We start from the raw sequence: 13900 nt of genomic DNA, 5'->3' as shown, positions 1-13900 counted from the left end.
TTTATGACCAATTATGTTTTGTTCTGCACGCTTCATTTGCACAATCTTCGCGTCGCGTAGTCACGATCGTTTTAGACCGAGCCCCAGCTGAAATATAGCCTTAGTACAAAAACGTAATTAAGTATTATTTTTTTTGTTACTTGGGTTGTTCATAGTAAGATACAAATATCTGCAGGTCTATTCCAACTACATAACATCAAAACACCCGATAACACCATTGCTGAGATAACCCCAACATGTTACAGGCGTATCTCCTAGTACTTTGGACGAAGTCGTGCGATACGCGTGCACGCCGCGTGTTATCGCAAACGACACAATAACATGACAGGTTATCTAATTAACACACCCGGCCGAACTGCAGTTAAAAGTGTTATTTCATACTAAACGCGTAAAATAAATCATATTATTTTTATCACTTTTGCATGATTTTGAAGTTAAGATTGGTGGTTGAGCTTTTTAAGTGGACTGTAATTATTTTGTGGAAAGATGAGGAGGTCGAATCTAGGGGTGGGGGCGATGGAACAGAATGCCAGACACTGACCTTTGTGATGATTTATGACGGCTCCGTGGTCTGGTTTCAACTTTCGCTCACGCGGTATTGTTGTTTTGGTTCACCCGGTTCGTACAATCACGTACTTTGTGACACAGTTTCATGGATTATATGTGAGGGTGTATAAATGATGATGATGGATTCTGAATGGAGTCTGTATCTATTGAGTCAATCACTTAAGCGACGGAATGCTATTAGAAGTTCGCTCACGCCCGCTATCGAGATGCAACTCAATGTTCTTTGTAACACCGTCTCTCATCACCCGTAATTGCTTATTGATTGTCTGGTGACAATAACACTGGGGATTAGGAGGTGGGTGAGGAGATAAGGAGTGGAATGGGAACATAAATGGCCCAACCAATTGGAATATACCTACCTGCTGGGGTAATAATTATAAAGGCTTTGACGAAAAATACAAACTCCTCAATTGTCTCCAAATCTTATTGATTGGAAATATTTTATATTATACACGTAAGGACATAAATATACCGCAAGAATCTAAGATTCGTATTATCCATTCAATAACAATTCATGTATTAAGTAGGTACTTCAGTTATGTCCAAATAATTTCAGACACGAGTAGGACCTTGCAGAGAGAACGCAAAACCGAAAGCAATCGATATTATTCGGCAGTGACGTCCCGTGGGGGTAGGCAGATTGAGTGTCACTTGGGGGCGGCAGTCACTCGAAGGGCGGCAAATAGAGGAGAATCATTTAGTATATTTATAAATAGCTAGGTAACTAAATTTAATAATAACGAAAATATCCTTCCATTAAAAAATCAGCTCACTGGTTGGAAACAAATTGTATTAATTAACATGAAAGATTTAACAGGACTGTAATTTTTTTCGTGTTCGCGATGTCTAGTTTACTTCCGTTGCCCTTTGACATCCTTGGTGACAATAAACGACACGCGCAGTTTTGTGAATAATTGAAATCTGATTTATTAATTTAAAATATTTATAAATTTAATTTGGTATGTTTAGAGGTATATATTTTATTAATAATGTATCCATATTTCACACCACGTTTCTTATATAATATAGTCATGAAAGGATGATAAAAAATACTGTATACAAAATGAAGCGGCATTTTGGCACTGCCTAGGGGCGGCATTCTGTCTAGGGACGTCACTGTATCCGGATGGTTAAAAGGTGTGAGGTTGGAGTCCCACTTAGTTTGTTTCTAGGATTTTTTTTTCTATTATGTAGGTATATTTTCTGAGGTAATTTTCGATACGATAGGTACAATTTTATTTTATAATATTAAATATAACATTTACGGGTAGGTATATAGGTATATTATACCGTTTTAGAAGGCCTATTTGTTCGCCCACAGGCAGTACCAGGCTATGATGATGTATACGGCGTTTGATGATAAACAATCGAGGCTCATTTATTATCTGTCTGTTATGTGACAGGCGGCAGGCAGCTGTCATTTGTCATTTTCCAGCAACAGTAGAGGTAGGGAGGGTGGTACCCTTTTCAAGGGCTGAAGGGCGGGAGAAACTCCGCTGAGGGATGCGGGATGGCATTTTACAGGGTTGCTATAACTTATTTGAAACTTCGTTTTTCAAGTTAAGAATAATAATATAAATAGATATGTAGGGTAAGTAGGTAATCAACCTTTATCTACCTTATAATTTCTTATTTTAATTACCTGGGTAAGTACCTACCTAAATATATTTCTACTACAACTAACCGAGGTCCGATTCAAGCGGTGAAACGTATCACATAAACAATAATGCTTGAGAAATAGCATATAGGTATTATGTATTATGATCTACCAACTACTTCATCAGTAATTGAACCCGGAAATTCGAAATCCAAAATTCAATATTCGAAATTCGAAATTACATGGAATCACGAGAATATACCTAGAGCAGTGACCATTTTGGTTGGCGGAACCCTTGGAACATCTTATAAATCTCGGGGATCCCTTACCAGGTAAAATTACCTGGATCACACACTAAGAGCCAGAAGGATAAATTATAAAATATAAACGTGTTCATCAGTAATAACTAACAATGACATACCTCAGCAAAGTGCCATCCCTTACTATAATATATTAGGTAACCTCGAATTTTATGTAGGTACCTAAGCAATTTCAGTATGGCTATTTTAAACGGTTACATGCAAAACAAATTCTTTAATATTCTGATGTAAATACATGAGCTCAGATTTAATTTCAAAGAATATTAGCGCCGTAGGCGAAAATTTTGTCGTCTCTACGGAATCTATCCTGTCTAGTCTAAGATTAATACCTTTCTTATCCCAACCTTGTTAATGTGCTGTCTTCAAATAGCGCATGATCTGCGTAACTGACGTTGACGTCACAAGCAGTAGTCAGTAAATTATAATAATTAATTAACTAAGACATTTGCAAAATATTTTTTTCTACACATTGGATATACCTATCTACAATTAAGAAAATACTTTCAGGTTTTTTTTTTTAATTCTGGTATCTATTAATGAACATAATCTAAACGTGAGTTGGCTTTGAAGGGGTGAACAAAAATAAAATAGCACTTTCCATACCTCAACGAAAGTTTACAAAAATCTATTAGACATTTAGTAAATCTTTTTAGGCGGATTTTTATAATCAAAATAAAATTCGACCTAATACAACCCTGTATCTTGACAGAGGTGGCACAATATTACAAGCCAAGGGTTGAGATAAAGAGGTAGGATGACTTGAAAGGAAGGACGTCATCATTGACTAATGATACTAAGTTCGCTGTACATTGTAATACCGAGATAATTTATAATTGATGAACGCCTGTCCGTTATTAATGCTTTGTTTATTGACTTTTACTAATGTTACGCCATGAAAGAATGAAAAATTATGGCCATTTTATGCACCGACATTCAATGACAATTAAAATTATATTCGCTTAGAATAGAAACCCACATCATTGACTGGTTATGCAGGGGCGGCACTACCTTAAGGGTTCGTAGGGACCATCCTCACATCGTCATCATGTCAAAAATATACGTCTGATATTTTTTCACATTGTCATAATCTACTTAATTACATAATTAATTGAACTATTTAATTTATTTTATCAATTTTATAGATATATTTATTATTAATATGAAAATAAATAAATCAATGATTGTAAATTATGTAATAACATAATGATGTTTACTCGGTATTCAAATAATTAATTATATTAAATACGCAATATTTCACGGTGACACCTATGCTCAAATTAAGAAAGCGGTAAAAATATCGTTCTGCAAAGGATATGAATGCATTAGCGTTTATAAACGCATACTGGGGAGCTAATCAAATAACCCCTAGGTGAGTAAAAACTCTCGCTATATGTCGTTGTTCAAAACAGCTGATAATGGTAAAACTATAATAATTATTGTGATTAATTAAGTTAATATTTTTAAGCACACTTTTTAGATGTGGAAACGACTCAAATTCTATTCTTCTGAAAAAATACTCATTTCCTCATTAATACAATCATATTATTATAAGTAGCCTGGTAGATGAAGTATAATATGAGAAAGTAAGTACACAGGTATATACATTTAATAATTAATGGATACCCCCATCCCCTAGAAAGTCGTCGAGCCGCCACTGTGGCTATGATATGATCATCATTGGTTACCACTCTGATCGGTCAAAATGCCGTAGAATGCCGTCTCAGTTAATTTTTAGTTACAAATACTCTGCAAATTCGTTATGTATCTACTTACCAATTATAATATTTATTTTCAATATACCCATTAAGCAGACAAATACACCAAAAATCTTTAAATTGACATACATGGCCATTTACCGACAATTAGAGCATGTTCACAGTGGTGGTTTCAAGTGCGTGCTGGCAGGCTTGGAGGCACCTTTGTGAAAAAGCTTGATAAACATCTATTAAAATATGTATTACGACACAACAAGAATTATGCTGTCGGGATTTTTATGCTTATCGATCAACGATTATCGATACAATGGGTCTAGGACGATTTGGCACCGGACAACTGGACGCCACGGAATTCGAAAATACATAGACGTTAGGTACTTATAGGTACTTAAAAAAAATATGTAATATTATTATTTATATTTAAATGATTATATTATGATTTAATAGCTGGTGAGAAAGTAAATATGCAGACGTAAATAATGATTTAATCGTGCATATGTTTAAGTTCCAACGAAAAAAGAGTTTTTTATTTTATATAAAGCCTTAGGCATGGTAATTCTCAATCCGCAATAAAGAATACATTATGTTAAGAGTAAAATGAATTAAAACTAGTAAGTAGTAGATCGAAACTGATTAAAATACCTCGTCTACGTTCTGTATACGTGTCTACGACAGTGCGGCGTCCAATTGCCCGGAGTCCAGTCGTCCCATTCCTGATAGAATCAATACATTTTCTTATTGTAACTTAGGAAACAAACTGACTTCTCACTTTACTCACATTTTTCCGCCGTGTTTACTGGTACTTGATTGTTTTCATGTTAAAAATAACAGCAACATAATTTTTGTTATTCACGTAACTCAAAATTATTGTGTGTAATATAATATTAATGAAGTATGATATTAAAATATTAAAGCAACATTTCAATAATATACTCGACGGATAATGAATTCTTTTAAAGTTTTTCTATATAATAATATATCATGAGGTATTGGTGTGGGGCTGTTTTCTATTAGTACGCACAGAAAATGCTGCCACCTCAAAACTTCACCCCTTAGGTGAATCTTTTGGGATTTCGAATTGGGGGTGCATAAGCCAGAACGGATCATCGATCACTTGGTTACCTCAGCTACCAACCTGTGGCCTCGCAAATATGCATGCTTTCAATTTAGTTTTAGTCAAACCATTTATTTCTCAGTTTTAAATAAATGGCACTAGGAAGAGTCGTAGACAAAAATCATCCGCGATTTTAATTCTATGATTGTTTTTTGCCACTAATTTTAACAATTTAAATAACATTTCACAAGTACACAGAAAGAGTTGAATACACCGTATTTTAAAATTTTGTGAAACAATGTTCATTTAAGGCTAAATACCTATAGGTACTTCAGCTGAGGCGTGGTCTAAAAAGATCGTGACTACGCGATGCGCGGATTGTGCAAATGACGCGATTCGAATGAAATATAATTTGTCATAAAAATTCAACATGCGTCCTTTTAATGTTATGTTTATTATTATATTCGTAATAATAATAGTATATTCATTTTTAAGTACATGCGAGACGTTTTTTACTCATCTTTACACGATTTAAGAATATATTCCTCCGACGCCATCACAAAACAAATTGACGTGCTCACACCTCGACCGTCAGTCTCCGATTGGCGACGACTGCGAAATTTCATTCCACCTACTGTTGAAAATTATTTGCCGTTTCACTTACGTATGCTCTTAACTTACTTTCATGTAAGTGGAATTTATCGATTTCCAAAGCGAAAGACGACAAACGACTTTAATATTAGGTATATAGTTTTCAGGGATACACAAATCAACAATAGTGAGATGCAAAGATATTGCCACTGACCCTGATATTAATTAAATAATGTGGAATAAATATTAGGTACAGGTATTTTGATATACTTAGATCATTTGAAACGTCCTCAAAATATTCTTATTTATTAGAAAAGATCATAGAAAAAAAATACTTACACCGAATGGGACTGACAATGCCATTAGATTGGCAAGTCTAACTTTACTAATAGGTACTACAGATAGATACAAATAATTATTATTAGTCTTCCAGAAATTTCTTAAGGCTATACTTCAGCTGAGGCATGGTCTAAAAAGATCGTGACTAGGCGATGCGCGGATAGTGCAAATAACGCGTGCCGAACGAAATATAATTTGTCATAAAAATCCAAAATGCGTCCATTTAATGTTATGTTTATTGTTATTTAAGTAATAATAATAATATATTCATTGAAATTTTTTGTTTTTCGAGTAAATACGTAATGTTTTTTAGTAATTTTTACACGATTCAAGAATGAATTCCTCCGACACCATCACAAAACAAATTGACGTGCTCGCAGGTCGACTATCGCTCTCCGACTGGCAACGCAAGCGAAATTACGTCCCACCTCTTGCTGAAAATTATTTGCCGTTTCACTGAAGTCTGAAGATACGTATGAACTTCGATAGATACTATATATACTTATATTTAGGTCATAAATTGACTTTACAAACATTAAAACTTGGTGCCTGAAAACTGTCTGTGGTTGCGTTTTTATGTCAGTATAATAAATATAATATACACCTTTATATCTCACACAAGCCTACTGCGGAGACTGGTTACTACATTTCCTACTGTGAAAGGGTCAACAGGAGAACGGGGAGTCGAAATCAGCATTTGGTGGTTCATGTTTGCGGATATGTAGTCGTAAAGTCACAAATGTTTTGGCGATTGTGCATAATATTGATACTATGTAGGTAACTATAATTTTACAATAAATGATTGATGATCTAAGGTAATTCTTAATTAATTTTAATTTGACAAAACTTTTTCGCAAACCAGTGGTTCTAAACACTAAATCGCCACTGGGTCTCAACATAATAAAAAAAAGTTTTTTTTTTTTGGTATTATTTAATGAATTTCCAGTTCAATAAAATATTCTCACGCACCTCCTACTTCCCCTCTAAGTAGTAGGTACCTACATTCCATATGTATATTTAAAATACCTACATATAAGATAATTATTCATGTTGGTATATCCTAGGGAATCCAATCCCGAGCCAAAATTCTGATACCGGGATTTCGGGATTACAATTTGACAATCCCGGGATCCCGGGACTGGTCCCGGGATTGACATATTTTCCATTGTTAATATAAAATTTTTATATTTACAAATAACATTGATGAAATCGGTCAAAAATAAATCTAGTATAATTTATACTATTTAAGACATTTATTGTCAATATTGTATACGTTCAATCTTGGAAATACACAAGTTTAACGGAGTAAATAATATTGTAATTTAAATAATAATGTGAATTTAATAGGAGATTGCTGTTTCTGATAGTAAAGACTTAATGAATGGATTAGCGAGATTTAAAATAGTTAAGCAAATAATCATGGCGTACTTATGGCCTTTCCGCTTCATAAATCTAATTAGTCAGACAAATATGAAACTGCCGTAAAACGTATGATATCATGGTGGAATTACTTTGTTAAAAGTGCGAAGCATTGTTTTTTTCCAATCTTTCCATTTTTAATAATTTATGTGAAAAAATAAAATGAATCGGCAACCTACACATGGGTATAAATCAAACTTCATTCAAACTCAGTTTATTTCTAATGTAGTTATTTTTTTATTAAAAGTATTTTTTCTGTTATATTTTCGCTTTTATTTTATTTTCCATAAAAATTGATAAAAAAATCAATCCCGAAATCCCGGGATTATGTTTATCAATCCCGGGATTCATAAGTATCGAAAATAGCTCAGGATCCCGGGATCCCGGGATTCGGGATCCCGGGATTGGAATCCCTAGTATATCCATATTGTCCTAAGACTAACTCTAAGATTCAAAAGGAGTGCATTAATTATTATGCATTTCATGATGCTGTGATACAAAAAAAAACCGTTCGTGATTATGACGGCACACATTTTGATGGAATATCAGCTGCGTGTCTTGAATTTAGAACTGTTAAACAACCCTACGTCAAAAAAAAACGAAATAAAAATTGCAATTCACCTCGGAAATTTTCCCATTCCTGCACCATGATTGGGCGTTTTATATACGCTGGGTTATTCTTGGCACGTCATCTTTTTTAATATGATTGTCTTATATGTCTCATATGGTTTATCGGTTTTTTTTTATTCACCTCATCATGCGAGGGTTAGACTTGCATACAACATTATATTTAAATACACAATGTCACTGTTAGTAGGTAAGTATAATTATTAATTATTTTTAATTAACCATTTCACTAAATTTGGACCCAATAACTTATCATACCCACCGGCCCACCATTAATTTTATTATTATAGTCAGCGCGTTACTTTGCTATATATACTTCAGCTGGGGCACGGTCTAAAACTCTAAAATGATCGTGACTACGCGACGCGAAGATTGTGCAAACGACGCGTGCAGAACAAAACATAATTTGTCATAAAAAGTCAACATGCGTTCATTTAATGTTATGTTTATTGTTCTATTAGTAATAATAATAATAATATATTCATTGACATGTTTTCTTTTTCAAGTAAATGGGTAACGTTTTTTAGTAATCTTTACACGATTTAAGAATTAATTCCCCCGTCGCCATCACGAAACAAATTGACGTGTTCACAGCTCGACTTTCGCTCTCCGATTGCCAGCGAGTCCGAAATTTTGCCGCACCTATAGTTTAAAATTATTTGCCGTTTCACTGAAGTATGAATGCTCTTAATATTAGTGCAGTGGAACAACTTCACCTTAGCGATAGTGCCCATAGAACGCGTCGAGCGGGCGAAGTCGGCGTATGAAGCGTTTATTCATAACCATAATCACACGTCTCTTGCCGCTCATTACCCTTCACCTATGTAATAAGCGGCCCAAGCAGCACAAAATAATTATTATTACAGCGTCCTCATAACAAAGCAATAAAAATATTATATTATTTCGGGGCTTGTAATTAATATTTACGACGACATTATTCAACCAGCGAAATATAGGACATGCAATAAAATTAAACAATGAGATCTCGCCCGTCGATCGACGACGAATGGACTCCATTGTATTTTCTTTCATTCGTATCGCCGAGAAGCGGTGATTCGCGAAAAAACGATGATTCATGCGGCGGGCGCGTATAATGCGTCGTCAAATCCAGTGGGTGCTGGCGTATTTGATTACGTTGTATTTTCGTTGATTTACGCGCCACTTGTGAAATTTTGCGCGAGAGCCACACTTGCTGCGTTAAGTGGGTTTTACGCCTAATTGCGCAGATTGCGATTAATTCTACTACACACGAATTGGGTACATAGGGTAAATTCGGAAAAAAATATGTGGAGAAACGGAATAAAATACAATTTATTTAGATATTTCGCATATTAGTTGTTCTTCTTCTTCATCAGCACCTCATGACTGAGGATCGTGATGTGGATAATTTGACTGTCAAATAGCCTTCTCAACGGGTTGGTTCCACTCCTCGTAAGTATTATAATTAATTATACGATACGCAAGGCCTTGTCGGTGGCTCCTCTCAAATTTTATTGCTCAAAATGAAGACACTGTTTTATTCTACCTACTTATGTGAATCCTCGTTTTCCACTATGAAGGTGGTTAAGAATAAATATAGAAACAGACTCACAGATGTACATATTGATAATTGCATTCGGATTGGAGTGACAAGGTACTCACCGAGAATTGAAAAAATTGTGGAGGAAAGTGAATGCCATTCTTTTCATTAATTATTTTTACTTTTACTCACACTTATTACAAGATATTTTTCAATTATTATTTTGTTTATAAATACATAATTAAAGTAGGTACGCATTTTATGTTTTATTGGAAGTCCGATGTCCTAATTTATTTTAAGTCATCATCATCAGCCGGGGTCAATCCACTGCTGGATGAAGGCCTCCCCAAGCTTTCTCCAACTCTCTCGGTCCTGTGTCGTTCGCTGCCACGTATTTCCGCCGAACTTTACCAGTTCGTCAATCCATCGGCTTTTAGGGCGACCTTGTGGCCGTTTCGTACCCCTTGGGTACCATTGGATGACGTCATTTGTCCAGCGGCCGTCCTTTCGGCGAGCAATGTGCCCCGCCCATCTCCATTTCAGCTGTTTGGCAACGTCTATTACATCGCGTACTCTTGTCTGCTTCCTAACCCATTCGTTTCTCTTACGGTCCTTTCGCGTGATGCCCAACATGCACCTCTCCATGCCTCGCTGTGTGACTTGTTGAGGGTCCACGTCTCGCAGCCATACGTGAGCACGGGTAGCACACATTGGTTGAACATCCTACGCTTAAGACATAATGGTAGGTCACTCTTGAAGATACTATTTAGACGTCCGAAAGCACTCCATCCCAGCTTTGTTCTTCGAGCAATTTCATCGTGCATGTTTCCGTCTATGGACACCTGCTGTCCGAGATAGACGTAGCTGCTGACTTTCTCGAGTTGGGTGCCAGAAATACAGATAATCGCAGGGTCCGAAAAACAGTTTCTCATCACTTTTGTCTTTGAGACATTTATCTTTAGACCGACCGTTTGACTGACATCCGCGAGTTCTTGCATTCTACCTTGGAGGTCTTTCGGGTTTTGTGAGAGTATAACAATATCATCTGCAAAGCGCAGGTGACTGAGGTGCTCTCCATTAATTGGAACACCTTTTTCTTCCCAATCAAGTTTCCTAAATAAGTCCTCAAGAGTAGCGGTGAATAGTTTAGGTGAAATGGTATCACCTTGCCGGACACCTTTGTTAATGGGGAATTTACACGACCGTTTGTGGAGTTTCACGCATGCACGCATCACTGCATATACTGCTCAATATGTTTATGTAGCGTCTGGAAATTCCAAGTAAATTCCAAGGAAATTTTAAGTAATATAATATTATGACGTATGGTATGGTATGATAAAGGACGATGATAAAAACATTATAAAGAAGGATTATGTATAAGTAGCTCATCAGACAATTTCAATTTCTGAAAAGTGAAAATACCTCACATCCTTAGACCCGTTTCAGACGGGATACCGGTGTCGCACTCGATATAATATATGAGGCCATTGTATTCGAATAAAGGGTCCTTTGTATTATGTTTATGAACGCCCCAGAGCTAATGAGTCAACGCGTGTCCGGTAAACTTTTCCGTCGGCCGCTACATTCTCAAGCCGCCGATACACTTGTTTTTATTACCGCAACCAGTGTTACGTACTAATTTATAACGCGAAATTATGCGTTGACTCACTAGCTTTGGGGCGTTCATAAACATAATACAAATGCCCTTTTATTCGAATACAAAGACCTCCTATATTATATCGAGTGCGACACCGGTGTCCCGTCTGAAACAAGCCTTATTGAGTTTGAAGACCACTGATCTAAGGCTTTCAATGTTTGATTTAATATTCCGATGTGACGTGTCTAGACAGCGCGGACGACACAAACAGGCACTAACAAATTCTAATAAGCTGCCTTATAATTCAATAAAAAATATTATGGATTTGTTTTTTTAAATGGCCTACCAAACAAATTTTCTTTGTGCGCGCCTGACTCAACGTATAGGTACACTATACACATACACAATCCTTTCAGCAGACAACCATTAATTGGCTCAATATAAATTATATGTATGCAATATGCATTATAGTGATGACTTAATTATAGGCTGTAAATAAATGAGTGTTTCGCTGAAAAAGGTGTGCCGAGATAATAAAGAAAAGATTGTTATCTACCAATTAAATTGGGGTCATACCACACGTACGCCGCTTGCAGTTTTGATGTGAATGCACTTTTTTGAACCCCCTATCGCGATGACGCAAGATCCGATGCATGCAACAAACATTACTTTTATGTCACGCGATGCATTTCTAACGATGTTATTATGATGTCCAGGAAAAATAATAAATAATTTGTACAAAAAATATTTTATGTCAGTATCATTTTGATAGTGACACCTTGATAGTCGATGTCTTATTATAACTGAATAGAGTAAATACGTTGAAGAAACCCAAAACCGTTATTTTTAAAATAATGCATTTATTTTATAATATATCTTCTTCTTCGACCATGTCCGATTCTAATAGGATCATATGGGCCTCCACAGAGTAGAGGTTTGTATTAACAGATTTTGTTTTTTACGAGAAATGGATGTCAGCCACTTGCTCAACCGATTAGGTCCATACCCTGACTCACACACAAATTGAAAAACAATATGTGTACTTGCCAGACCCAGGATTCGAACCTGAGACTGAACCCACGGCGTGATAGTCCAACGCTTAAGCCGCGCGGCCACCGTGGGTGTATAATATATAGAGTAGGTATATAAAATTTTGCGTGATACGGGAGCTGATGACCCAGAAAGAATATTGGCAATTGGGAACGGTGATCTGCTCTCAGAATGAGAGACGGAACATTCGATAAAGCACCCAGCATGTTTTATCAGCTGCATGGCCCCCACAAGGGGGGGGCTGACAGGGCTCTAGCCTGGGGGCCTGGGCTCATGGGGGGCCTGGCGTGACGAGGCGACCAGATAAGTCAGATAAACACACATCACAAATTTGCTCTAACAGTAAAAAAAGTCGCTATTTTCCTTTAATACTGATTATATTTTAAAATATGTGATTGTGCGAAGGAATTTTTAATTGTGTCATTACTTGATATTAACTCCATAATTCAAGTGGATGTAAGTATTAAAAATACACTAAATACCCTTAATTTGACTGTGAACGCCATTTGGAAAACGCCACTGTAGAGCGTCACACTGCCTTTACCCTTGGCGATAGGTAGGGGGGGGGCGACATAGATCATAGCCTTGGGGCCCGCTTAAGGATGTGGGGGCCATGATCAGCTATATACATGGCATATTGGAAATCGATTGGCAATGGTTGTGCATGATTATCAAAATCAAATAGATGAATTGAGGTTTTTACGCCAAATGGCCAACATAAAACGATTACATAATAAACGTAAATCAATTAAGTAAACAAATGTATATTATACCTAATAAACAGTTGATGATTTCGCTTAAAAATTGAAAAAACTTAAAATATTAAATATTTAGGTAAGTATATATATTTCGTTTATAAACTTAAGGTACCTATTATGAGTAGATATGTAATTAATAAATATATTCCATAAAAATGAATGTTTTACTTTTCCCCTGTATTGTCGTGTTCCGTTTTGTCACCGTTCTGTTTTTTCATGTCCTGTTTTGTCATGGAACCCGAAAAACGTTGATCGTTTTTCATTTTGTTGAACTTTTCGAATCTGATTGGATTTTAGACAAGCTTGACGCTCTCTTGGCGAGCAAAAATGCAATCATCTAAAAATAGACATCGACGGTTTGAACAAAAACACTTAAAAAATAGTAATAAAAACCAAGGGAAACACAGAAGAAAATAGGTATGTAAGGAAATTAGAAATACAAGCATATCATATATATATTTAGATACCTAAAAAATCTGGTATGTGGTAGGTGTAAGTCGTACTACAACTTCATAATATAAAATATCAAAGTTATGATCTTATTGTATCTAATAAAATTGAAACATTACCTACTGTCTGCAATGCTCCACGAAGAACATGTAATAATTATGTTGATCTCAAAGCTATACGGTTATTTCTTTGCGGTAAGATAGCTTACGGTGTACTGTGCTACGACGAATTGTCCTTATTTTCAAAATTGATATCACGAAAAATCGTCCATTGCTGATAATAGCATATCGCCATTCG

Source organism: Rhyacophila brunnea, unplaced genomic scaffold (genome assembly GCF_057557595.1).
Source record: "Rhyacophila brunnea isolate RB1 unplaced genomic scaffold, BYU_Rbru_1.0 scaffold_10, whole genome shotgun sequence".
In the NCBI taxonomy this organism is placed as follows: domain Eukaryota; kingdom Metazoa; phylum Arthropoda; class Insecta; order Trichoptera; family Rhyacophilidae; genus Rhyacophila; species Rhyacophila brunnea.
This window is presented reverse-complemented; position numbering follows the sequence as displayed.